The sequence below is a fragment of the Tachyglossus aculeatus genome, unplaced genomic scaffold (genome assembly GCF_015852505.1).
Source record: "Tachyglossus aculeatus isolate mTacAcu1 unplaced genomic scaffold, mTacAcu1.pri scaffold_97_arrow_ctg1, whole genome shotgun sequence".
NCBI lineage: Eukaryota > Metazoa > Chordata > Mammalia > Monotremata > Tachyglossidae > Tachyglossus > Tachyglossus aculeatus.
The window spans coordinates 395,702-422,834 of NW_024045100.1; the positions used below are offsets into that span (position 1 = coordinate 395,702).

The 27,133-nt window shown below is 43.7% G+C and overlaps 1 pseudogene; it reads left to right on the plus strand.

The window, feature by feature from the left end:
• The first annotated feature begins 211 nt into the window (after positions 1–211).
• LOC119924350 lies at positions 212–26,132 on the plus strand (annotated as a pseudogene).
• Positions 26,133–27,133: the final 1,001 nt, after the last annotated feature.

Consider the following 27,133-nt stretch of genomic DNA (forward strand, 5'->3'; position numbering starts at 1 on the left):
GAGCTGGGATTTGAACCTATGACCTCTGACTCCAAAGCCCGGTCTCTTTTCACTGAGCCATGAGAGAGAATGAGCTTTTAACAGAAATGGCTTTTCATAGCCTCTTGTTTTTTTCTTTACCATGTCCATGGTGGTTGCTTTTTTTAAAAAATAAGATGAGCAGTTCATCTCTCTATTTGTTATTTAGACAGGTACTGGCAAAACCTACACCATGGGTACAGGATTTGATGTCCATATCACTGACAAAGAGCAGGGTATTATCTCATGGGCTTTTAAACATCTTTCTAAGTGTATCCAGAAACAAGCCATTATTAAGAATGGGTTCCCGTTTCCAGATCTCAAAGTGAATTCCCAGTTCTTAGAGGTAATGTTAAATAATTTTCACTTGTTTTCATCTGAACACATCTTGACTAACTTGTTTTACTTATGGAATTATTAAAGACAATTTTGCTCAATCATTCAAATTCCAGCATCTTGAAAGTGGTGATTTTTTTCCCTTTAGACTTTTAAACTATTTTTATGTAGAGGTTTATTTTTTTTCAGTGCATTATTATTACTATTATATATATGTTCTACATCTATACCAACGTTAATATTGAACACAATCAGGTAGCTGTTTTCAAAGTCGATTTAATTTTAACATTTGTGTTCTGACTGAAAGAGCAGTCTGACTTTTTAAAAATATTGTGGATGATAAAATCATCATCATCATCATCATCATCAATCGTATTTATTGAGTGCTTACTATGTGCAGAGCACTATACTAAGCGCTTGGGAAGTACAAATTGGCAACATATAGAGACAGTCCCTACCCAACAATGGGCTCACAGTCTACAAGGGGGAGACAGAGAACAAAACCAAACATACTAATAAAATAAAATAAATAGAATAGATATGTACAAATAAAATAAATAAATAAATAAATAGAGTAAAGAAAATATGTACAAACATATATACAGGTGCTGTGGGGAAGGGAAGGAGGTAAGATGGGGGGATGGAAAGGGGGACGAGGGGGAGAGGAAGGAAGGGGCTCAGTCTGGGAAGGCCTCCTGGAGGAGGTGAGCTCTCAGTAGGGCCTTGAAGGGAGGAAGAGAGCTAGCTTGGCGGATGGGCAGAGGGAGGGCATTCCAGGCCCGGGGGATGACGTGGGCCGGGGGTCGATGGCGGGACAGGCGAGAGCGAGGTACGGTGAGGAGATCAGCGGTGGAGGAGCGGAGGGTGTGGACTGGGCTGTACAAGGAGAGAAGGGAGGTGAGGTAGGAGGGGGCGAGGTGATGGAGAGCCTTGAAGCCCAGGGTGAGGAGTTTCTGCCTGATGCGCAGATTGATTGGTAGCCACTGGAGATTTTTGAGGAGGGGAGTGATATGCTCAGAGCGTTTCTGGACAAAGATAATCCGGGCAGCAGTATGAAGTATGGATTGAAGTGGAGAGAGAAACGAGGATGGGAGATCAGAGAGAAGGCTGATGCAGTAGTCCAGACGGGATAGGATGAGAGCTTGAATGAGCAGGGTAGCGGTTGGGATGGAGAGGAAAGGGTGGATCTTGGCAATGTTGTGGAGCTGAGACCGGCAGGTTTTGGTGACGGCTTGGATGTGAGGGGTGAATGAGAGAGCGGAGTCGAGGATGACACCAAGGTTGCGGGCTTGTGAGACGGGAAGGATGGTAGTGCCGTCAACAGAGATGGGAAAGTCAGGGAGAGGGCAAGGTTTGGGAGGGAAGACAAGGAGTTCAGTCTTCGACATGTTGAGCTTTAGGTGGCGGGCAGACATCCAAATGGAGATGTCCTGAAGGCAGGAGGAGATGCGAGCCTGGAGAGAGGGGGAGAGAGCAGGGGCAGAGATGTAGATCTGGGTGTCATCAGAGTAGAGATGATAGTTGAAAACGTGGAAGCGAATGAGGTCACCAAGGGAGTGCGTGTAGATCGAGAAGAGAAGGGGACCAAGCACTGAACTTTGGGGAACCCCCACAGTGAGATAATGGGAGAGGGAGGAGGAGCCTGCAAAAGAGACTGAGAAAGAACGACCGGAGAGGTAAGAGGAGAACCAGGAGAGGACGGAGTCTGTGAAGCCAAGGTCAGATAGCGTGTTGAGAAGAAGGGGGTGGTCCACAGTGTCAAAGGCAGCTGAGAGGTCGAGGAGGATTAGGATAGAGTATGAGCCGTTGGATTTGGCAAGCAGGAGGTCATTGGTGACCTTTGAGAGGGCAGTTTCCATGGAATGTAGCGGATGGAAGCCAGACTGGAGGGCGTCGAGGAGAGAGTTGTTATTGAGGAATTCTAGGCAGCGAGTGCAGACAACTCGTTCAAGGAGTTTGGAAAGGAATGGTAGGAGGGATATGGGACGATAACTAGAAGGTGAGGTGGGGTCAAGAGAGGGTTTTTTTAGGATGGGAGAGACATGGGCATGTTTGAAGGCAGACGGGAAGGAACCAGTGGAGAGTGAGCGGTTGAAGATGGAAGTTAAGGAGGGGAGAAGGGATGGAGAGAGAAATTTCATGAGATGAGAGGGAATGGGGTCAGAAGCACAGGTGGCCGGAGTAGCACTTGAGAGGAGGGAGGAGAGCTCCTCTGGGGACACTGCTGGGAAGGATGGGAGAGTAGCAGAGAGTGCTGAGAGCCGGGGGGATGGAGAAAGCGGGGAAGAGACTTTCGGGAGGTCGGACCTGATGGATTTAATTTTGTTAATGAAGTAGGAGGCCAGATCGTTGGGGGTGAGGGAAGGAGGAGGGGGAGGAACCGGGGGCCTGAGAAGGGAGTTGAGTGTACAGAAGAGCTGGCGGGGGTGATGGGCCTGGGTGTCAATAAGGGAGGAGAAATAGTTTTGTCTGGCAGAAGAGAGGGCTGAGTTAAGGCAGGAAAGGATAAACTTGAAGTGAACGAGGTTGGCATGGTGTTTAGACTTTCACCAGCAGCGTTCGGCAGCTCGAGCATAAGAGCGAAGGCGGCGGACAGTGGCAGTGATCCAGGGCTGTGGGTTAGTGGTGCGAGAGCGGTGAAGGGAAAGGGGATCGAGTGAGTCTAGCTGAGTCGAAAGGGTAGAGTTGAGAGCAGTAATCTGATCATCAAGACTGGGTAGAGAGGAGAGGGCGGCGAGGTGGGGTGTGAGGTGCTCCGAAAGATGGGTGGGGACCAGAGAGCGGAGATCTTTGTGAGGGAGTAATACGGATTTACAGAGGAAAGGAGTGTGAGTGAGGTGTATACTATACAAATACATTTGTATAGTAGACGTCTTTCAGAAAAAGAAACTCATTTAGAATTTACTTGACACCAGAATGCCTCCTTTTTATTGAATTTTGGAATGGTGACTAGAACATAGGAAATTCATATTTATCAAATTAATAATGTTTCGTTTTGTTGTCTGTCTCCCCTTTCTAGATTGTGAGCCCGTTGTTGGGTCGGGACCATCTCTATATGCTGCCGACTTGTACTTCCTAAGCACTTAGTACAGTGAGTGCTCTGTACACGGTAAGCGCTCAATAAATATGATTTAATGAATGAATGAATGAAAGAATATTCACTGTTGTTGAAACTAGTATATTTTAGCCACACAATGGCAGATTGTCAAGCAACCCATGCCTAGTCTTCGATAAACAGGAATTCTCAATTTCAAGGATATTACGTTTCTCTGTCGATGAACTGCATTGTCAAAAGAAGCAGAGCTGCTTATGAGAAGCAGCGTGGCTCAGTGGAAAGAGCCCGGGCTTTGGAGTCAAAGGTAGTGGGTTCAAATCCACTCCCCCACTTGTCAGCTGTGTGACTTTGGGCAAGTAACTTGACTTCTCTGTGCCTCAGTTCCCTCATCTGTAAAATGGGGATTAAGTCTTTGAGCCCCACGTGGGACAACCTAATCACTTTGTATCCTCCCCAGCGCTTAGAACAGTGCTTTGCACATAGTAAGCACTTAATAAATGCCATCATTATTATTATTATTTTTATTATTATCAAAAACTCACCATCACACCCTGGACAATCTGGTTCTGATCACGATAAGACTAGCGTGCTCTGTCCAGGCAGGTGATGTTCATTCATTTATTCATTCATTCAATCGTATTTATTGTACGCTGGCTGTGTGCAGAGCACTGTACTAAGCGCTTGGGAAGTACAAGTTGGCAAAATATAGAGACAGTCCCTACCCAGTAACGGGCTCACGGTCTAGAAGGGGATGACAGACAACAAGACAAAATGTTCTGATTAGATTATGTCCCCTCTCTCCACACTGAAAGGGTCTCCTTGTAACCAGAGATTATCTCCATCCAGATTATAATACCCACTTTAATTGGAGGGGGGTGGGTGGTGAAGGTGTCTCAGGAGCCCATTGAGGATTTCTCCATCTGGTAGGAGACAGTCCATGTCTGATTGGAGATAGTTACTGATAGAGGTTCTCTCCTCCTGAAAGGACTCCACCTCATCTCTGGGAAAGGAGAGAGCTTCATATTGAACGGAAATATTTGGAGGAGGGGCAAGAAAGGCTGATGCAAGACATTTTTCTTGAAATGGAGGTCCTCTCCTCATGAAATGACTCCACCTCATCTCTGGGAAAGGAGAGAGCTTCAGATTGAATAGCAATATTTGGAGGAGGGGCAAGAAAGGCTGATGCAAGACATTTTTCTTGGGATGGCAGCATATATAAGAATACCGTGGAAGGTTATCCTTGAAACAGTGGAAACAAGTTAATATAAAATACTACAAATGTGGCCACATTTATCCACTTCCCGGTGGGAGGTCCAGGTTATCGGATTACTCCAGGAAAGAGACCGTGGTTGCACATCTATAACTCTGGTCCTGTGAAGGTGAGGGGATTTCACTCCCTGGGATCCTGGCAGAAGTGGGGAGGTCAATCTGGGCAGCGGATGGCCTTTGAGCCTCCTGAAGGGCCAATAGTATGGTGATTCCTGCCCAGGGACTCCAATCTTCTACCCAGCCTCCAATCCAGAAGGGGTGAGGTTTTAATAATGATAATAATAATAATAGCAATTATAATAAGGATGATAATGATAATAGCTGTGGTAATCGTTAAGCACTTTGAGAAGCAGTGTCACCTAATGGATAGAGCACAGACCTGGGAGACTGAAAGACCTGGATTCTAATCCTGGCTCTGCCACTTTCCTGCTCTGTGACCCTGGGCAAGTCACTTAACTTCTATGTCTCAGTACCTCAACTGTAAAATGGGAATTTAGACTATGAGCCCTATGTGCGACTGTCTCGGTGTCCAACCCTATTTGCTTGCATCTACTCCAACACTTAGAACGGTGCCTGGCACGTAGTAAGTGCTTAAATGCCATTATTATTATTATTATCATTATTATTATTATTAGCAGCAGCAGCAGCATTGTGACAAGTATTGTATTAAACGCTGGAGTAGATGCAAGATCGTCAGGCCCCGCAAGTAGGAGGAAGAACAGATATCCAAGTGCATAGGTAACCCAGAACAGCAGGTGGATAGGAGAAATGATGTTTTCATGAAGTCTTTTGGATTTTTATTTTCTCGATTGCAGGAAAATTCTTGACTGATAACAAGATCATATCTGATTCACCTCCGATGAATGAATTTGAAACCCTTACTGCCAAATTCCACTTTGTTGCACTGCCAGGATCAGAGAGATTAAAATGAACAGGAGCTACTGGAGAGAGCAACAAAGAAGGAATTTCTATCAACTGTGGACTTGTAAGATCAAAAATTGTTTTACTAGGCTCTCAGTACGTGCAAGCTTTTCTTTTCACTCCATCTCGTCTGTAGAAGATGTTTAAAGAGGGAAAAAATGTGCAGATTCATGTGGCTGTGGTGACTAACTTCATAGGCAGTAAATTAGAAATGCATTGATTTTGCTATGATTATACTTCTCTGTGTAACCAATTCCTGGATTGTTCTGAACTATAATTGGGCTTTTTGGATTTGATAAAACATAACCTATCGTTCATCTTAGTTATATATTTAATAAGCTTAAACTATTTGCTTTTACTAATGACCAAGTAAATATAGAAACTATTTTAAAATTCTAGTACATATCAAAATGTTAGCACATAATAGCTATTTGACATATTCATATTCGAGTTTTTCTAGTCTTTCACTTAAAAATAATAATAATAATGGCATTTAGTAAGCGCTTACTATGTGCAAAGCACTGTTCTAAGCACTGGGGAGGTTACAAGGTGATACGGTTGTCCCACAGGGGGTTTACCCTCTTAATCTCCATTTTACAAATGAGGTAAAATAAATATAAATATATAAATATAATGGCATTTATTAAGCACTTACTATGTGCAAAGCACTGTTCTAAGCGCTGTGGAGGTTACAAGGTGATCAGGTTGTCCCATGTGGGGCTGACAGTCTTCATCCCCATTCCCAAGTGACTTGCCCAAAGTCACACAGCTGAAAATTGGTGGATCCGGGATTTGAACCCATGACCTCTGACTTCCAAGCCCGGGCTCTTTCCACTGAGCCATGCTGCTTCTCTAAAAATAGATGTATGTATCATAATTTGAGAAGTAAACCAAATAATTAAGGATACATTGCTATGAAATAGGACTAATAAAAATGTATTTGTAGTAACTAATGTGTCGATCAAGGTAGACAGTGACATTAGAACTCCCTTGGTGACCTCATTCGCTCCCACGGCTTCAACTATCATCTCTACGCTGATGACACCCAGATCTACATCTCTGCCCCTGCTCTCTCCCCCTCTCTCCAGGCTCGCATCTCCTCCTGCCTTCAGGACATCTCCATCTGGATGTCCGCCCGCCACCTAAAGCTCAACATGTCGAAGACTGAGCTCCTTGTCTTCCCTCCCAAACCTTGTCCTCTCCCTGACTTTCCCATCTCTGTTGACGGCACTACCATCCTTCCCGTCTCACAAGCCCGCAACCTTGGTGTCATCCTCTACTCCGCTCTCTCATTCACCCCTCACATCCAAGCCGTCACCAAAACCTGCCGGTCTCAGCTCCGCAACATTGCCAAGATCCACCCTTTCCTCTCCATCCAAACTGCTACCTTGCTCATTCAAGCTCTCATCCTATGCCGTCTGGACTACTGTACCAGCCTTCTCTCTGATCTCCCATCCTCGTGTCTCTCTCCACTTCAATCCATACTTCATGCTGCTGCCCGGATTATCTTTGTCCAGAAACGCTCTGGGCATATTACTCCCCTCCTCAAAAATCTCCAGTGGCTACCAGTCAATCTGCGCATCAGGCAGAAACTCCTCACCCTCGGCTTCAAGGTTCTCCATCACCTCGCCCCCTCCTACCTCACCTCCCTTCTCTCCTTCTACTGCCCAGCCCGCACCCTCCGCTCCTCCACCGCTAATCTCCTCACTGTACTTCATTCTCGCCTGTCCCGCCATCGACCCCCGGCCCACGTCATCCCCCGGGCCTGGAATGCCCTCCCTCTGCCCCTCCGCCAAGCTAGCTCTCTTCCTCCCTTCAAGGCCCTGCTGAGAGCTCACCTCCTCCAGGAGGCCTTCCCAGACTGAGCCCCTTCCTTCCTCTCCCCCTCGTCCCCCTCTCCATCCCCCCATCTTACCTCCTTCCCTTCCCCACAGCACCTGTATATATGTATATATGGTTGTACATATTTATTACTCTATTTATTTATTTATTTATTTATTTTACTTGTACATTTCTATCCTATTTATTTTATTTTGTTGGTATGTTTGGTTCTGTTCTCTGTCTCCCCCTTTTAGACTGTGAGCCCACTGTTGGGTAGGGACTGTCTCTATGTGTTGCCAATTTGTACTTCCCAAGCGCTTAGTACAGTGCTCTGCACATAGTAAGCGCTCAATAAATACGATTGATTGATTGATTGATTGCTAAATTGCTTTTGAAAATTATTTACAAACCATGATATCTAGTGGTATTTCTTGTTAGAGTTCATGTCATTCTGGCATAGAATGGAGCTGAGATGCATTTAATCTCTAGATGTTGTTTAATATTTATAAAGAAATAACTCACCAAAGTAAATTTAGCATATGTTTTGTGTTAGAGTCCGTGTGTTGGTTTTTTTTCCGTGGGCGAATACTTTTGCAATATCAGAGGCTTAGCACTTATTCATTGTTTTGTTAAATCAAGAAAAACTCATCCAATTATTTGAGGGTACCAAATGACACACCAGAAGTCCAAGGGTGCTAGAGGTTATCCATATTGAAGCAACAATAATCCAAGAATCCTCAGGTCAAATCTAAATTGGACAAATTATACAGCAGTATGCATCAGGATTTCATCTTAAAACTGGTAAACGATAATCTCAAATTAACCAAATCCAGTAAAATTGACTTTCAATACAAAATTTAAATTTTTTAAAATTATAAATTGTGTATAATTGGAATGATTTTTTTCCCTAAGATTGTTTTGGTAATAACATTTTTCATTTCTTTCAGTTGGCACTTGGCAATGTATTAAGTACCCTGGGAGATAAGAGTAAAGAGGCCACTCATGTACCCTATCAGGATTCCAAACTAACAAGGACCCCCTGGGGGAAAACAGGTATGAAAGTGAAACTCTTCCTTCATCTATTTCCAAGGGCCTGGTTTCAAGGATTCATTGAGAGAGTTATTTGTGTTTGAATGTATACTGTTAATTTCATTAGTTTCAGAATTATTTTCCCTGAGGAGTAAGCTTTTTATAAATCGCAGAATTGTTTACCTTTAGGAGTAAGCTTTTTATAAATCCCATCATAAAGTTTAGCTTTAATTCTATTTGTTCTGACATCTTGACACCTGTCCACATGTTTTGTTTTATTGTCTGTCTCCCCCTTCTAGACTGCGAGCCCGTTGTTGGGTAGGGGCCGTCTGTGTATGCTGCCGACTTGTACTTCCCAAGCGCTTAGTACAGTGCTTTGTACACAGTAAATGCGTGCTTAGTACAGTGCTCTGTACACAGTAAGTGCTCAATAAATACGATTGAATGAATGAATGAATGAAAGTTAACTATTTCCAAGTTCCTTAGTGACATTAGAGAAGCAGCGTGGCTCAGTGGAAAGAGCCCGGGCTTTGGAGCCAGAGGTCAGGGGTTCAAATCCCGGCTCCACCAGCTGTCAGCTGTGTGACTTCGGGCAAGTCACTTCACATCTCTGGGCCACAGTTACCTCCTCTGTAAAATGGGGATTAAAATTGTGAGCCCCACATGGGACAGCCTGATCACCTTGTATCCTCCACAGCGCTTAGAACAGTGCTTTGCACATAATAATAATAATAATAATAATAATAATAATAACAATAGCAATAATAGCAATAATGGCATTTGTTAAGCACTGACTATGTGCAGGGCACTGTTCTAAGCGCTGAGGGGGAATACAAGGTGATCAAGTTGTTCCACGTGGGGCTCACCGTCTTAATCCCCATTTTACAGATGAGGTAGCTGAGGCTCAGAGAAGTTAAGTGCCTTGCCCAAGGTCACACAACAGACATGTGGCGGAGTCGGGATTTGAACCCATGACCTCTGACTCCAAAGCCCGTGCTCATTCCAGCGCTTAACAAATACCACATTATTATTATTATTATTATTATCATTATTATTATTATTATTATTAAAATAACAATACTTCAGATTTCCAATGGGTAGAATTTTTTACATCAATTCAGCCATAAACTGAAGGTTAATACTTTATGTTGCTCATTGTTGAATCAGTTTTAGGGTCGCACAGAAGGGGTTTTTCCCGCCATCCACCTTCTCCCCCTCCCCTGACCCCCCGCAAAAGATCTCTCTGCAACCAGTGTCTGAAGCTAATCTGGGGATGGACCATGAATTCATCTCTTTGGGGAGGAGGACTTGCTCCACTGTGGCTGCTGGAATTCTGGTCCAGCCTGGGATCACTTTCTGTCCTGCACTGTATTGACCACTGAGATGGCCCCACACCGTGGTGAAGTGGATAGTAATAATAATAATAATTATGGTATTTGTTAAGCGCTATGTGTCAAGCACCGTTCTAAGTGCTGGGGTGGATACAGGATAATCAGGTTGTCTCACGTGGGGCTCGCACTTTTAATCCCCATTTTACAGATGAGGTAACTGAAGTGCAGAGAAGTGAAGTGGCTTTCCCAAGGTCACATGGCAGACAAGTGGCAGAGGTAGGATTAATCCCCCCCCCCCCCCCCACTTAAGCGACCTTCCTTATAGTGCCCCCCCAACCCCCCTTCCCGGTTCGGTCCTGACTGATTCTCCCCCCCACCCACCCCGGGAAAAAGGCCCTTGTTATCACCAAGTTACATTAACGACAACCTCATTCGCACCTACTCAGCCGGGATGTCCCGCCATCGACCCCCGGCGCACGTCCTCCCCCGGGCCTGGAATGCCCTCCCTCTGCCCATCCGCCAAGCTAGCTCTCTTCCTCCCTTCAAGGCCCTACTGAGAGCTCATCTCCAGGAGGCCTTCCCAGATTGAACCCCTTCTTTCCTCTCCCCCTCATCCCCCTCTCCATCCCCCGCATCTTACCTCCTTCCCTTCCCCACAGCACCTGTATATATGTATATATGTTTGTACATATTTATTACTCTATTTATTTAACTTGTACCTATCTATTCTATTTATTTTATTTTGTTAGTATGTTTGGTTTTGTTCTCTGTCTCCCCCTTCTAGACTGTGAGCCCACTGTTGGGTAGGGACTGTCTCTATTTGTTGCCAGCTTGTACTTCCCAAGCGCTTAGTACAGTGCACTGCACACAGTAAGCAGTCAATAAATACGATTGATTGATTGATTAATGATAGCATTTATTAATAATGATAGCATTTATTAAGCGCTTACTATGTGCAAAGCACTGTTCTAAGCGCTGGGGAAATTACAAGGTGATGAGGTTGTCCCACGGGGGGGCTCACAGTTTTAACCCCCATTTTACAGATGAGGGAACTGAGGTCCAGAGAAGTTAAGTGACTTGCCCAAAGTCACACAGCTGACAAGTGGGGGAGCTGGTATTCGAACCCATGACCTCTGACTCCAGAGCCCGTGCCCTTTCCACGGAGCCACGCTGCTTCTCTAAGCGCTGGGGAGGTTACAAGGTGATGAGGTTGTTCCATGGGGGACTCACAGTCTTAACCCCCATTTTACAGATGAGGGAACTGAGGCCCAGAGAAGTTAAGTGACTTGCCCAAAGTCACACAGCTGACAAGTGGCGGAGCTGGGATTCGAACCCATGACCTCTGACTCCAGAACCCGTGCCCTTTCCACGGAACCACGCTGCTTCTCTAAGTGCTGGGGGGGGTTACAAGGTGATGAGGTTGTTCCACGGTGGGCTCACAGCCTTAACCCCCATTTTCCACATGAGGGAACTGAGGCCCAGAGAAGTTAAGTGACTTGCCCAAAGTCACACAGCTGACAAGTGGTGGAGCCGGGATTTGAACCCATGACTTCTGACTCCAGAACCCGTGCTCTTTCCACTAAGTTATGCTGCTTCCGCAGTATTCTGGAATTTCTGCAGTCACTGTCTCAGAATTGTGGGACAATCCCAGAATGTCTCTTTGGGACAGTCCCCCTGGAACATCTTTGTTGGGGACAGGGCTGTTCTGGAAATCTTGCTCCAGCCCAGGACCCTTCCATTGATGATGATGATGATGATGATGATTAATAATAATAATAATAATAATAATAATAATAATAATAATAATAATAATAATAATAATAATGGTATTTGTTACTCTGAGCCAGGCACTGTACTAAGCTCTGTGGTGGATACAAGCAAATCGAGTTGGACACAATCCCTGCCCCATGTGGGGCTCACAGTATCAATCCACATTTTACAGATGTTAAATGAGGCACGGAGAAGTGAAGTGAGTTGCCCAAGGTCACGCAGCAGACAAGTGGTGGATCCAGGATTAGAATCCGTGACCTACAGACTCCCAGGCTTGGGCTCTATCCACTAGGCCATGCTGCACTCTCTATCTTTATCTTCTAGGCAACCCCAGGGACTCTTTCTTAAACCCAAGACGGGGTAGTTTGGAGCCCTCCTGGAAAGATTCCTGTCGTAACCTTTTTCCTCACTCTCTGGGATGGCCGGTCATGTTCATTCATTCATTCAATCGTACTTATTGAGCGCTGACTGTGTGCAGAGCAGTGTACTAAACGCTTGGAAAGTCCAAGTTGGCAACATATAAGGACGGTCCCTACCCAACAACGTGCTCACAGTCTAGAACAGACCTGCATTCTTCCCATCTTCAAATCCCTTCCCAAGTCACATCTTTTTCAGGAGACCTTCCCTGATTAAACCCTCATCTCTCCACCTTGAATCTTTACCCTCTAAGCACTTAGATGTATCTCTACTCTTCCCCCCATCCTGTAGCAGCACACATACCCACCCACCACAATGTTGAGATCTGTGCCAAAGTTATAATTATTATTACTCCAGAAACGCTCTGGGCATGTTACTCCCCTCCTCAAAAATCTCCAGTGGCTACCAATCAATCTGTGCATCAGGCAGAAACTCCTTGCCCTGGGCTTCAAGGCTCTCCATCACCTCGTCCCCTCCTACCTCACCTCCCTTCTCTCCTTCTACAGCCCAGCCCGCACCCTCCACTCCTCTGCCGCTAATCTCCTCACCGTACCTCGTTCTCACCTGTACCGCCGTCGAACCCCGGCCCACATCATCCCCCGGGCCTGGAATGCCCTCCCTCTGCCCATCCGCCAAGCTAGCTCTCTTCCTCCCTTCAAGGCCCTACTGAGAGCTCACCTACTCCAGGAGGCCTTTCCAGACTGAGACCCTTCCTTCCTCTCCCCCTCGTCCCCCTCTCTATCCCCCATCTTACCTCCTTCCCTTCCCCACAGCACCTGTATATATGTATATATGTTTGTACATATTTATTACTCTATTTATTCATTTATTTTACTTGTACATATCTATTCTATTTATTTTATTTTGTTAGTATATTTGGTTTTGTTCTCTGTCTCCCCCTTGTAGACTGTGAGCCCACTGTTGGGTAGGGACTGCCTCTATATGTTGCCAACTTGTACTTCCCAAGCGCTTAGTACAGTGCTCTGCACACAGTAAGTGCTCAATAAATACGATTGATGATGATGATTACTCAGTGGGACCTTGTGGTATCTGGGGTCAGTGAAGTGACCCCCCTGCCATCTTACCTCCTTCCCCTCCCCACAGCACCTGTATATATGTATATATGTTTGTACGTATTTATTACTCTATTTATTTATTTTGCTTTTACATATTTATTCTATTTTATTTTGTTAATATGTTTTGTTTTGTTGTCTGTCTCCCCCTTCTAGACTGTGAGCCCGCTGTTGGGCAGGGACCGTCTCTGTATGTTGCCAACTTGTACTTCCCAAGCACTTAGTACAGTGCTCTGCACACAGTAAACGCTCAATAAATACGATTGAATCAATCAATCAATCAATTCTATTTATTGAGTGCTTACTGTGTGCAGAGCACTGTACTGAGCGCTTGGGAAGTACAACTGAATGAAAATGAGGGAGGATAATCTAAGAACGTTGCTTCTCCCCATAAGAATGCATTTTTGTTATTCCAAACCTTAATCCAGCACTGATTCTAATCTCATTGCTTTCTGTATTTATGGCCCGACAGAAAGAGACCCCATAGAATGCTAAATGATCTAGAAATTAAAGGTTTTAATAGACTTTACCTAATTATCTGGAGTAAAAATGTGTATCATGGTTAAAAATATCTGGCACTTTAGATATTTCTATTCTGGGTATGTGAAGATTGTGTGCTCTTGAGGGAGAAAGTTCAAGAAAACCATTCTGATCCAGAGAAGAAAAGATCAGTCAGTCAATTATATTTATTGAGCACTTACTTTATGCAGAGCACTGTACTAAGCGCTTGGGAGAGTACAGTACAAACTGTTAACCTTGTAACCCCCCGAGCGCTTAGAACAGTGACTTGCACATAATAAACGCTTAACAAATACCATCATGATCATTATTATTATTAAAAAAGCGTCATCTGTCAGAAGTAAACCAGAACCAGCTGGAACTCAGCCCCGGGATCCGTGTGCTTGTTGTGGGCAGGGCGTGTGTCTGTTTATTGTTATATTGTACTCTCCCAAGCGCTTAGTACACTGCTTTGCGCACAGGAAGTGCTCAGTAAATATGAATGAATGAATTAATGTTCTAAGTGGGCAGTCTGCTCTCCCTGGTCCCTAATATCTGCTGTCTCTAATTGTCAGTGGTTGTCAGGGCTGCCATGAGTCTACATGCACATGGCCTTGTTTTCTTCACTGTTTATCTGGCCAGCCCCTCTTCCTTCCCACTTGGTTTTCAATAGATGATTCATATCTATGACAATCTAAGGGAACAGAATGCTGAAGATTTGCAGCATTTTCCAGTTTTCAGAAGCTGTATCTTCAGTGTCGACACCAGGATCTTCAGGGCCTTCTTGTCTCTATCCCCTAGAAGGATATTATAAATCTGCTGTTCCAAATAAGCCCGCAGGGTTTCCTGAGCTTCACAGATGCCAATGTTTTGTTTGGCACGTTATTCCATTTAATCAATATGTTCTTCCTTTTCATCCTTAAGACGGTTGGTATCTGATGTCTCAGGCCCTGAGAGCAGTCAGTATCTTCAAGCTCTGTGTGGTGTGCCCAAATAACTCTCACGTTACACCCTGAGTGAATTAGAAATGGTCATTTTTTTGTTCTCTTATTTGCCTCTCTTCCTTTCAGGAACACCTTTTTGACATATGCCTATTGATTTTCTTTTCTTTTCTTTTGTAATAGCTAATTACCAGGCAGACTTAGCCAACATTACTTGTGAAATTGCGATAAAGCCAAAGCTGATCGATGGACTCGAAAACAGTTTGTGAAGGCTGCAGACCCCGAAGAAGCAGTCCGAAGAGAAAGTAATGATGCTGCAGCATAAAATTCGGGATACTCGGCTCAAAAGCCCGGATTATCTTCGTCCAGAAACGCTCTGGGCATATTACTCCCCTCCTCAAAAATCTCCAGTGGCTACCAATCAATCTGCGCATGAGGTAGAAACTCCTCACCCTGGGCTTCAAGGCTGTCCATCACCTCGCCCCCTCATACCTCACCTCCCTTCTCTCCTTCTCCAGCCCAGCCCGCACCCTCTGCTCCTCTGCCGCTAATCTCCTCACCGTACCTCGTTCTCGCCTGTCCCGCCATCGACCCCCGGCCCACGTCATCCCCCGGGCCTGGACTGCCCTCCCTCTGCCCATCCGCCAAGCTAGCTCTCTTCCTCCCTTCAAGGCCCTACTGAGAGCTCACCTCCTCCAAGAGGCCTTCCCAGACTGAACCCCTTCCTTCCTCTCCCCCTCATCCCCCTCTCCATCCTCCCCTTCTTACCTCCTTCCCTTCCCCATGGTACCTGTATATATGTTTGTACATATTTATTACTCTATTTATTTATTTATTTATTTTATTTGTACATATCTATTCTATTTTATTTTGTTAGTATGTTCGGTTTTGTTTTCTGTCTCCCCCTTTTAGACTGTGAGCCCACTGTTGGGTAGGGACTGTCTCTATATGTTGCCAATTTGTACTTCCCAAATGCTTAGTACAGTGCTCTGCACATAGTAAGCGCTCAATAAATATGATTGATTGATTGATTGAAAGAGATCAAGTGCTTCAGAATTTAGGTAAGAACTGGAATTTAATGTAGTTACCTTTATGTGTGATTTTATTTTCCCATTTCCATTTTTTTAAGGGAAGAAAAATTCAAGTAAGACCTACGTGAAATGAGCATTAGAACAAGTGTCCTATCTAGATCATGAGTTGATTTGCTGTTTATTTCAGAATTGTAAACTCCTACAGTGTTTTTTTAGATACTATTAATAAAAAAAAGTTCTGTTCATGTCTCCCTGCTCCTCACCACCCCTGAGGTTAACATGGTCTAGTGAGTAGGGAACAGACCCAGAAGTCAGAAGGACCTACTTTCTAACCCCGGATCTTCCTATTGTCCTCCGTGTGACCTTGGGAAAGCCTATTAATTTCTCTGTGCCTCTGTTACCTCATCTTTAAAATGGGGATTAAGTTTGTGAGCCCCATGTGAGACAGGGACTGCGCCCAACCCAATTTGCTCACATCCACCCCACCACTTAGTACAGTGCCTGGCACATAGTAAGCGCTTAAATTCCACAAGCCTCCACATCGAAAAGAAACTCATTACCATTGGGTTTAGGGAACTGAATCAACCTGTCCCCTCCTACCCTATCTTTTCTGAATTTCGTACTACAACCAATCTGCACAGTTTGTTCTTCTAATGCCAACCTACTCAATGTACGTCATTCTCATTGTTCTCACCGCTGAGTCCTTTGCCCACGTCCTCTCTCTGGTCTGGAACTCCCCTTTTCCTTCAGATGTGACAGACCACCCAACTCACCACCTTCAAAACTTTATTAAAGTCACATTTCCAAGAGATCTTCCTCAGCTAATCCCTCATTTCCCCTACACCTTCTCCCTTCTGCTTTGCTTATGCTCTTGGATCTGTACCCCTTAATATGCTTGATGTTTGCCTGTTCACTTGGATCTGTAACCCTTAAATACTTGATAATCACCCCAACCTCAGCCCCACAGCACTTATGTACAGATCTGCCAATTTATTTTAATGTCTGTCTCCCCCTCTAGACTATAAAGTCTTTGTGGGCAGGGAAGATATCTACCAACTATATTTGTATTGTATTATCCCAAGCACTTAGTAGAGTGCTCTGCACACAGTGAGTGGTCAGTTCAGTCTTCTTGATTTGACCATCATTGATGTTTTCAATATTGAGAATATTCTATTCACCCATTAAATTTAGGCCACGTAAAATCATGTCTTGGCTTTTCTTTGGGAAATCTAACATAGCAACGGTCAAAATGACAATAAAGCATGCAAGGAATAGCGAATGTTCTCAGGCTATCGGAAGTAGTTGTGAGGTCATTGAATGATCTCTCATCGTGAATTCTAAAGTTACGTAAAAATTAATAGAAGAAAATTTCCTTTTGTCATTAAGGCCTGGTGGAATCTTGTTCAGAAGAGAAAGCCAAAAAAGTTAAATCTGAATATAAGAAGCCGCAGACCATGAGTAAAGAACTTCAGCGACTCCAGACTGCTCAGAAAGAGCATGCACGTGTGCTGAAAAGTCAAACTCAATATGAAAGACAGCTGAAGAAATTGCATCAGGATGCGACAGAAATGAAAAAGGCAAAGGTATAGATTTTCTTTGAAAGAAACACCAAATTTGGAGTTTGGGAAACTTGGCATTTAGAGCAAAGCTAGGAGATTGCAAAGTGTTCTCCATTTTTAATTGCAAATGCTATGCTTTGACCTGATGTTATGATTACACATAGATTGGCTGTCATTCAGTAGAGTTAAAAATTCACTGTTCCTTGTTAGACATTTTACAGCTTTCTAGGATGGAAACCTTTTGTGTCACATTGGAAGATAGATTTTCCTGTGTTGGACATTAAAATCACAAGAGAATAACAGATTTTAGATCAGCTATTTGTGGGAAATGTACGATCCAAGTTAAACAAAACTTCAGGTCATTGAATACAATTTTCTATCGTAAAATTTTCAGAGTAATTTTAACACATTAACGTACATTAAGCGTAAAAGTGTGCAGGCGCTCGTAAAATTTTCAGAATAGTTTTAACACATTAACGTACATTAAGTGTAAAAAGTGTGCAGGCACTCCTCCTTTCTCACCTCCCTGATGGGAATCTTCAATCAGTCACTTGCCTATGGCTCCTAGTCCACATTGTAGGGTGGAGAGTGGGGAAAATAGGTCTAGAGAGCCATGGCAGTTTCCCAAAACAGGAAGGCAGAGGTGAGACTAGAAAGGCAAGTCAGTGGTGGAGAAGGCTACTTAGAGGCAGTAGCCCTAAACCTAGACAATCTCGGCCAATCAGTCGTATTTATTGAGTGCCTACAGTGTGAAGAGCACTGTACTAACCTCCTTGGAGAGTATTGTATAACACAGGCAGGGAATGAGTTCACAGTTTAGAGGGGGAGATAGACATTAATATAAATAAATAACGGACAACTGTGGACATGAGTCTGAGCCCTTTCCTAGACCGTGAGCCCGTTTCTAGACTGTGAGCCTATTGTTGGGTAGGGGCCGTCTCTATACGTTGCCAACCTGTACTTTCCAGGCGCTTCGTACAGTGCTCTGCACACAGTGAGCGCTCAATAAATACGATTGAATGAATGAATGAATATGAACGAGTGCTGTAGGGCTGAGGGAGGGCGCGAAGAAGCCGTGAGTCAGGGTAGATCATAGGCCATCTATTGTACTTCCCATGTTCCTTAATGTGGAAATGTAGTATTAATGAGCTCATCTTGCTTACCTCTATAGGTACGCCTAATGAAACAAATGAAAGAAGAACAAGATGACAGAATCTCGAAGAAACCGAGAGATTGCGCAGCTTAATGAAGACCAACAGAAACGAGACGTGAGTTGGAGGATTTTTAACTCTAGGACACTGCTATCACTGTGTTAGTGGAATCAAGCACTTAGAACGGTGCTTTGCGCATAGTAAGCACTTAATAAATGCCATCATTACGATATTATTATTATTATCTGTGGAATTTCTGGGAAAGAGTTATGGGATAATTATTATTTCCTGAATTATCTATATTTTTTATGATTAATAGTAATGTTACATTAAATGAAAGGTAATGCCCCCATACATTTTTTTTTGTTTCTTTTAATGGAATCTGTTAAACATTTACTGTGTGTGTTCTAAACTGTTCTAAGCGCAGGGGTAGATCAGACGGTCCTTGTCCCACATAATAATAATAATGATGACATTTATTAAGCGCTTACTCTGCGCAAAGCACTGTTCTAAGCGCCGGGGAGGTTGCAAGGTGATGAGGTTGTCCCACGGGGGGCTCACAGTATTAATCGCCATTTTACAGAAGAGGGGACTGAGGCACAGAGAACTTCATTGGCTTGCCCAAAGTCACACAACTGACAGGTGGCGGACCCGGGATTTGAAGCAGCGTGGCTCAGTGGAAAGAGCCCGGGCTTTGGAATCAGAGGTCATGGGTTCAAATCCCACCTCTGCCAATTGTTAGCTGTGTGACTTTGGGCAAGTCACTTAACTTCTCTGTGCCTCAGTTACCTCATCTGTAAAATGAGGATGAAGACTATGAGCCCCCTTTGGGACAACCTGATCACCTTGTAACCTCCCCAGTGCTTAGAACAGTGCTTTGCATATAGTAAGTGCTTAATAAATGCCATCATCATTATTATTATTATTTGAACCCATGACCTCTGACTCCAAAGCCCGGGCTCTTTCCACTGAGCCATGCTGCCTCTCAGCGTGGGGTCTTAGTCTTCACATGGGTTCGTAGTCTTTTGAATCCCCATTTCCTGCAGGTGTAAGAACTGAGGTACGGAGAAGTGAAGTGACTTGTCCAAGGTCGTACAGCAGACAAGTAGGAGAACCGGGATTAGAACCCAGGTCCTCTGACTCCAAGGCCCGTGCTCTTTCCACTAGGTCATGCTGTTTTCGACGTTGATTATAGATTGTTAGGTCCCTGTGGGTAGGGAACGTGTCTACCAACTCTGTTGTACTCTACTCTCCCAAGTGTTTAACACAGGGCTCTGCACACGGCACTCAGTAAATACCATTGATCGATTCATTGATTGCAATCTGATTTTAGGCAGTGAAACTGATCTTTTTATATAATGGCATTTTAGTAAACACTTATTATGTTGAAAACACTGTTCTAAGAGCTGGGGAGGTTACCATCTGATCAGGTTGTCCCGCGGGGCTCACAGTCTTATTCCCCATTTTCCAGATGAGGTCACTGAGGCACAGAGAAGGGAAGTGACTTGTCCAAAGTCACACAGCTGACGATTGGCAGAGCTGGGATTTGAACCCATGACCTCTGACTCCAGAGCCCGTGACTGAGCCACGCTGTTCATTGGTTTTGAAATCGCGGCTTTAGTTCAGCCCGTCACCCAGACGGGCCTCTCGTCGACTCCTCTGGGACTTGTCAGGATCTACTTTCTCTATGTGGGTTTCAAGTTGTCACAGCCACAGTTGCCACTTGCCACTGAAAACTGGGAATCGTAATAGGAAGAAGCTGTCTGGAACTGCCAACAGAGGTAGTGGTGAATTTACAATAGAGAACCTTCCCACCTAGAAGGCGGCATCGTGGATTATTGGGGAGAGAATGCGTCTGGGAGTCTGGAGCCCCATGTGACTAATAAATGCCAATATTATTTTCATTATTATTATTATTTGGGAAGTCCACTTAACTTCCCTGCGCCTTGGTTTCCTTATCTGTACACTTCTAGACCGTGAGCCCGTTGTTGGGTAGGGACCGTCTCTATATGTTACCAACTTGGACTTCCCAAACACTTAGTACAGTGCTCTGCACACAGTAAGCACTCAATAAATACGATTGAATGAATTGAATGAATGTAAAATGGTGATTAAAAAAACAACAACCCTGTTCTCTCTTTCTCTTATACTGTGAACCCGGTGTGGGACAGGAACTGTTCCGGTGTGATTCTCTTGTAGTTTACCCCAGTGTTTGCATGCACTGCTAATAATAATTAAATAATTATAATACTATTACTATTATTTAAAAGTCCGGGAGATACTAGAAGAACAATATGAGAAAGTGTTCGGACACTTCCCAAGGCCTCAGCCGCAAGTTAGAATGATCTTGAAGCTTCTTGCGATATCATAGGTTCCAAAACCTACCTCAAGAAGGTCTTCTGTCAATTGAATAAGAATAAAATTTTTTTTAAAAAACCCCACAAGGCATGCATACCATCCTGGCTAAGACTATTGGTGCCTGCTATTCTGCCTCTGCCAATACTAAAGAATGTTTGCAAGAACAAGCAAATTCTTTAACATCTTCCAGTAAAGGAGATAATCACATATCACCTCCTCCAAGAAAACTTCACTGATTAAGCCCTCCTCTCCTGTTCTCCCACTCCCTTCTACATCACTGACTTGCTCCTTTCTTTCATCCTCCGTCATTAATTCATTAGTTCATTCAACCAGTCGTATTTATTGAGCGCTTACTGCATGCAGAGCACTGTACTAAGCACTTGGAAAATACAGTTCAGCAATAGAAACAATCGCTGCCCACAATGGGCTTACAGTCGGTGGGGCAGGGGGGAGACAGACATCGAAACGAGTAAACAGGCACCAATATAAATAAATAGAATTATCCTTCCTCCCATCCCCTCAGCACATACGTTCATAATAATAATAATAATAATAATGGCATTTATTAAGTGCTTACTATGTGCAAAGCACTGTTCTAAGCGCCGGGGATGTTACAAGGTGGTCAGATTGTCCCAAAGGGGGCTCACAGTCTTAATCTCCATTTACAGAAGAGGTAACTGAGGCAGAGAGAAGTTAAGTGACTTGCCCAAAGTCACACAGCTGACAATTGGCAGAGCCGGGATTTGAACCTATGACCTCTGACTCCCAAGCCCGTGCTCTTTCCACTGAGCCATGCTGCTTCCCTGAAGCATATCTGCTGCATATCTTTATCATCATCATCATCATCAATCGTATTTATTGAGCGCTTACTGTGTGCACAGCACTGTACTGAGCGCTTGGGAAGTACAAGTTGGCAACATATAGAGACAGTCCCTACCCAACAGTGGGCTCACAGTCTAAAAGGGGGAGACAGAGAACAAAACCAAACATACTAACAAAATAAAATAAATAGAATAGATATGTACAAGTAAAATAAATAAATAAATAGAGTAACAAATATGTAAAAACATATATAAATATATACAGGTGCTGTGGGGAAGGGAAGGAGGTAAGATGGGGGGATGGTGAGGGGGGTGAGGGGGAAAGGAAGGAAGGGGCTTAGTCTGGGAAGGCCTCCTGGAGTAGGAGAGCTCTCAGTAGGGCCTTGAAGGGAGGAAGAGAGCTAGCTTGGAGGATGGGCAGAAGGAGGGCATTCCAGGCCCGGGGGATGACGTGGGCCGGGGGTCGATGGCGGGACAGGCGAGAACGAGGTACAGTGAGGAGATTAGTGGCAGAGGAGCGGAGGGTGCGGGGTCGGCTGTAGAAGGAGAGAAGGGAGGTGAGGTAGGAGGGGGCGAGGTGATGGAGAGCCTTGAAGCCCAGGGTGAGGAGTTTCTGCCTGATGCGCAGATTGATTGGTAGCCACTGGAGATTTTTGAGGAGGGGAGTAACATGCCCAGAGCGTTTCTGGACAAAGACAATCTGGGCAGCAGCATGAAGTGTATATATATATCTGTAATTTATTTGTTTCTATAAATGTCTGTCTCCCCCTGTAGACCGTGAGCTCGTTGTGGGAGGGGAGTGTGTCTGTTTGTTATATTGTACTCCCCAAAGCACTTAGTAGAGTGCTCGGCACACTGTAAGCGCTCAATAAATATGATTGAATGAATGAATGAATGAATGACATTGTTAAAATTTTGAAATCCGGGCCCAATAAGATATATTATTTTCTGCAGCTACCACTTAAAAATATGCATTTCTGTAGACGATTCCAAATTCCATTAATGAAATGAAAATAAATAGTGATAGTGAAGCAAATTGTATAATTGTATCATAGTTCTTATTAGCAAGCCTACTGATGTAGGCTTCATTCCAGTTTGCTACTCTGGGACCAGAAGAGGTTATTTTTGGTAAAAAAAAAAACAAAAAGAAACCTTCTGAATTTGACTCCACATGGGTCTTACTTTACATGTTAAATAAAAGTGTTACTTCATGATTTCCCCTCCTTGATTACCACTCTTTGGTTAGCAATTCCCAATGAAGGAAAAAAAAAAGTTCAGTTCAGAAGCAACCAGGTAATTAAGCATAGTCAGATTATTTTACCTAAGAACACTTTAAGAATTCTTACACCCCATAAAATAATCTTAAAAAAAAAGCTTCTGTATATATTCTTGGGAGAGCACAGCAGTAACAAGGAGGTTGTAGACTATTGTGGAGCAAAGACGGAGTTTTTACAAAAAAGTATATTTTGCAAAGTATTTTGCAAAAGAGCCAAAATAAAACAGGAACCCAATGAAACAGATGGGCAGGTTTTCAAATATGGAGGTAAATACATATTTATGTATCTATATATAGATATATATATATATAAAGTAAATTAAAGAGTAAATCAAAATGAATTAAAATCTACCTGTGTATATAAGTGATTGGGTAGAGGTAAATATTTTTGCTTTCTCCATCTCCCTCTCTATCTAGAGCCCACAGATAGTAATTGAACGTGCACATTAAAAGATGTAGTGAATCAAATGATGGTATTTACAAGCATCAACTTGTAAATAATAATTGGGCTAATTGTTAAGTGTGTACTATATGACAGATGCCTAACAAATAATAATAATAATGGTATTTGTTAAGCATTTACTATGTGCAAAACACTGTTCTAAACGTTGGGGTAGATACATAGTGATCTGTTTGTCCACATGGGGCTCAAAGCCTTCATCCCCATTTTGCAGATAAGGAAACTGAGGCACAGAGAAGTGAAGTGGCTTGCCCAAGGTCACACAAACAGTCAAGAGGCCGAGCTGGGATTAGAACCCATGTCCTCTGACTCTCAAGCCCGGGCTCTTTCCACTATGTCACGCTGCTTCTCATAATTATTAAATTAAATTATTAAATTAAATAACCACAATTATCATTATTATTAAACAATCTAAATGGTCAGGAACAATAGGGTTTTCAAACATAGGGCTCACAGTATTAGTCCCCCTTTTACAGACGAGGTCACTGTGGCCCAGAGAAGTGAAGTGACTTACCCAAAGTTCCACAACAGACAAGTGGTGGAGCCGGGATTAGAACTGACTTCCAAGCCCGTGCTCTTTCCAGTAGGCCGTGCTGCTCTACCCTTCTCGAGGGCAAAGGTTGTGTCTACTCTCTTTATTATATTCCCCCAAGTGCTCAGTACTGTGCTCTGCCCAGAGTAAGCACTCAATAAATACTACTGATTGAATTAACAAGACAGGTTTTACAATGTTATTTCATCTTCCACTATTTATTATTCTATTTATTTTATTAATGATGTGTATATATCTGTAATTCTATTTATATCGATGCTATTGATGCCTGTCTATTTGTTTTGTTGTCTTTCTCCCCGACTTCTAGACTGTGAGCCCATTGTTGGGCAGGAATTGTCTCTATCTATGGCCGAATTGTACCTTCCAAGCACTCAGTACAGTGCTCTGCACACAGTAAGCTATTTATTTATTTTATGACTCTATTTTATTACTCTATTTCATTTATTTTATTTGTACATATTTATTCTAATTATTTTATTTTGTTAAGATTTTTTTTGGTTCTCTGTCTCCCCCTTCTAGACTGTGAGCCCACTGTTGGGGAGGGACCATCTCTCTATGTTGCCAACTTGTACTTCCCAAGCGCTTAGTACAGTGCTCTGCACACAGTAAGCCCTTAATAAATACGATAAATACAAATACAATCAACTGAGTACAAAACACTGTACTAAGCGCTTAGGGAAGTACCAACCACAGAAACACAGATACACATACCCGGCTGTAAAAGAGTGTACAATCTAATGGACCTCTATCCTATAGACACTTGAATGGATAAACAAGATATACATAGTTGCGTTGGGGAGGTGACAGAGAAAGAAGATACACATGGGCAATCAACGAATCTGTGGTATTTATTTAGTGCATATTATCTGCAGTGTATTATGTGCTTGAGAGAGTATAGTGCAACAGAGTTGGTAAAAGCTCTACCCTCAATGACCTTACAGTCTAAGGGATAAGCATAAAAAGTAAACACTAGATTTTCCTTTGTTTTCACTCCTGATTTATTTGATATTATTTACAGCATCAATTCAGGCTTTTGGAAGCTCAGAAAAGAAATCAAAAAGGGGTTTCTTCGACGTAAAACCGAAGAGGTAGGGGAACAGAACCTCCAGTTACTTCCGGGAAATCTTTGTGACTTTGGAGAGAAATGGAATGACTTCAAAGAGGAGGCGAATGATGCATTTTCCTCACTGTTTCAGGTAACAGCTCTTCGGCCGCAAGTAAGCCTTCAGGACATCTCCATCTGGATGTCCGCCCGCCACCTAAAGCTCAACATGTCGAAGACTGAGCTCCTTGTCTTCCCTCCCAAACCTTGTCCTCTCCCTGACATTCCCATCTCTGTTGACGGCACTACCATCCTTCCCGTCTCACAAGCCCGCAACCTTGGTGTCATCCTCGACTCTGCTCTCTCATTCACCCCTCACATCCAAGCCGTCACCAAAACCTGCCGGTCTCAGCTCCGCAACATTGCCAAGATCCGCCCTTTCCTCTCCATCCCAACTGCTACCCTGCTCATTCAAGCTCTCATCCTATCCCGTCTGGACTACTGCACTAGCCTTCTCTCTGATCTCCCATCCTCGTGTCTCTCTCCACTTCAATCCATACTTCATGCTGCTGCCCGGATTATCTTTGTCCAGAAACGCTCTGGGCATATTACTCCCCTCCTCAAAAACCTCCAATGGCTACCGATCAATCTGCGCATCAGGCAGAAACTCCTCACCCTGGGCTTCAAGGCTCTCCATCACCTCGCCCCCTCCTACCTCACCTCCCTTCTCTCCTTGTACAGCCCAGCCCGCACCCTCCGCTCCTCCACCACTAATCTCCTCACTGTACCTCGCTCTCGCCTGTCCCGCCATCGACCCCCGGCCCACGTCATCCCCCGGGCCTGGAATGCCCTCCCTCTGCCCATCCGCCAAGCTAGCTCTCTTCCTCCCTTCAAGGCCCTGCTGAGAGCTCACCTCCTCCAGGAGGCCTTCCCAGACTGAGCCCCTTCTTTCCTCTCCCCCTCGTCCCCCTCTCCATCCCCCCGTCTTACCTCCTTCCCTTCCCCACAGCACCTGTATATATGTATATATGGTTGTACATATTTATTACTCTATTTATTTATTTATTTATTTATTTTACTTGTACATTTCTATCCTACTTATTTTATTTTGTTGGTATGTTTGGTTCTGTTCTCTGTCTCCCCCTTTTAGACTGTGAGCCCACTGTTGGGTAGGGACTGTCTCTATGTGATGCCAATTTGTGCTTCCCAAGCGCTTAGTACAGTGCTCTGCACATAGTAAGCGCTCAATAAATACGATTGATTGATTGATTGATTAAGACCCATGTCTGAGAAAGTAGCGGGAATGGTTAGTCGAAAGCCGAGTGCCCCGGATTCTCCTGCTCAAGACCCGAGTTCCACTGTAGCTGCCGGAGACCCTGATTCGACTAAGGCTGGATCCTGACAGAAAATGAGAATTCCTGTTGCAAGAGTGCAAGCACTGCCAGCAACTGCAGCCAGTAGATCCAGGTAAGATGTTTCCTAGGTTGTGTGAGAGTATTTTCATGAGAGGGTTGTTCTCAAATGAGACACTCAATTTCAAAGATTTGTTGCGTGGATGATCCATTCTAAAAGAATTTCAGATAAAAATGTCATAAAAATGATCACAGGAAGAAATACCTGAAAAGGGGAATGACCCGTCGAGCGCTCATGTCAAAAACTGCCCAGATGAAGTGGCAACGACTTGAACGTAGGGTCACAGAGAATGACAACTTCCAGTATGGAGACTGATATGAGCAGGCTGCTAAAGGCATGGCTTATTAGAGATTTCACTGTTGTCCTTGCTCTAAAAATCCCGAAGAATGCTCTGATTTAGTACACTATTGTCAGAAAAAGGAATAAATCTATATTTTGGATAATTCCAGCCCTTTTATTCCAATTTCAAAACCTAGCTTGGGAAATCATTGAAATCTTGTTTGGTGGAATCCCTCAGAAAAATCAACATCTATTGTCTTTGTATTGCCATTTTCCTTTTGTAATTTTATTTACTATTTTTTGGGGGTGGGTGGGAAATAGCAACGTGAAGAACTCCCAGAAAGAAGAGAGAAACTTTCAAAAAGAAGGGAGCAGGCCATCAAAGAGAATGGAGATGGCGATAAAAATGTACATAGCATTAATGAGGAGACAGAATCACCAACTGCGAACATCGATTACATCAATGATAGTGTTTCTGATTGTCAAGCCAATGTCATGCAGATGGAGAAAGCAAAGGTTAGCTATGTATTAAAAGTGAAGTGACTAATAATTTGAAAGAAAACTCTCCGTGAACCTTTCACAGGTAATAATTTTCTGTTTTAAGGTGCATTTAAGCGTGACATCTTTTAGCAGTGAAGGTTACACACAATCTGTTCTTTAGTCTTACATATAGGTAAAAATATAAACCCACTCAGCTTGTAAGTGGAAAAG